Here is a 1,779-nt window from a genome sequence, read left to right on the forward strand (position 1 = left end):
GAGTTTTTTCGGGGAAAACTCATTAAAACTTTTTTAGAGTGTTTAAAAAATGTATTTTTAAATTTTAGAAAAGTGTTTAGCATCAAATTAAGCGAGTTACACTCAAAAGAAAGTTGGTCCCTTTTTTTGAAAAACAAAAAATCGTGAAAATCTCCTTCTAATTTGCACCCCAAATGAAATTAACCGTTTTCTATTTACAATTTATATTATAGATATATTGTTTATATTATCTGTAAATTTGACCGGTTCAAAATGCTTTTTTTAACAAGTTGGTTTTATAGTAAAAAAATTTTTATAATTTTGAAAAACAATGCCTTTTTTTTTAAATAACGTAAAAAGTATCTATTAGTGATTCCCAAAAATCTCAAAGAGTAAAAAAATGTATCTAGCTTTTGCTCTTTTTGGATATTTTGGATGTTTTTGATTTTTGTAAAACCAAAATTGGTTAAGATATAGCTGTTCAAAGATTGCATACACTCGTGATTAGTGACTCGTTCAAGCCCATTCAACTAGGACCCTTTCAAAAATAAGGATTTAAAAAATAATTTAAATGATATTATTACCCTTAAAAAATTCTAGGGGTCGCCAACTTCTTGAAAATTTCAAGATCTTGTCTTGATCTTGTCTTGATTTCAAGACAAGATCAAGACAAGAAGTAATTTTAGATTTCAAGACAAGACAAGAAATTTTATATCAATACCAAGATTTCTTGTCAAGAAAACAAGAAATCTAACAATCACTAATAATGAAAACTCTAAAACGTATTTATTAGTGAAAAAGATAACATTATTTTAACATAACATAATATATTTTAATTTTATTGAATACTTTATTATATTTTATCTCTCGCAGATTGAAAATATTTCCAGTTTGTCCAAAAGAAAGTTTACCACAATTGCCACTAATGGTAGTGTGCAATATTTTTCCCCTTCGAGTATTGAAGTGTTTTAAATCTTCTCAGATACTGACAAAATTTACAAATCAGAACCCATTGTTTATCTAATATTTTGCAATTATTTAGATTTTCGATGTCGCAAAATATAGTTAAAGCATATTTTACACTTAAACCCCATGTTAGCATCTCGAAAGTTGAATGCCATTTTGTAGGCACATCTAATTTTGGCATAGTCATCTTACAATAATTAATGTCCTCGCAAGAACTGTTAAGTTTAAGTTGCATTTGAGCTGAGTGTTTGATCTTTTTTGAAGAGGTATTTAATTTTACTTACAGGAGAATTTAAATCTAGAGCAGTATCATTTCTATCATTTTATACTTCGATCGCATCCTCCAAATAATCAAATTCCTTTTCGATGTCTAACTGTTTCGATTTGGTTCAATAATTTTTATGAAATCCTGGACAGCTAAGTTTAGAATAGATACAATATATGAGAACCATACATAATGCTTATTTTAAGCATGCAACTACACATCAATTTTTCGTTAGTCAGGAAACAAATGCAGTTCGGGGACTCCCCCAGAGACAGTCGGGAAACACCGGATCGGGTAATCAAGAAATTTCAAGATCTTGAAATTTCTTGAGTCAAGAGAAGATATAAGATGTCAAGAAAACGCCAAGACAAGATTTTTTTAAATTTCTTGATTTTTTCTCAAGACAAGACAAGAAGTTGTTGTCAAGACAAGAATTCTTGTCTTGTCAACCCCTAGAAAATTCTACAAAATGGCTTTAGCATTTGACAACTTAAAAACTAACCGAGTTGTTAGTAAAAAAAATCCAATAACATATTATAGAAGATATCAGCACGCGTATACTGGAACAT

The sequence above is a fragment of the Diabrotica virgifera genome, chromosome 2 (genome assembly GCF_917563875.1).
Source record: "Diabrotica virgifera virgifera chromosome 2, PGI_DIABVI_V3a".
NCBI lineage: Eukaryota > Metazoa > Arthropoda > Insecta > Coleoptera > Chrysomelidae > Diabrotica > Diabrotica virgifera.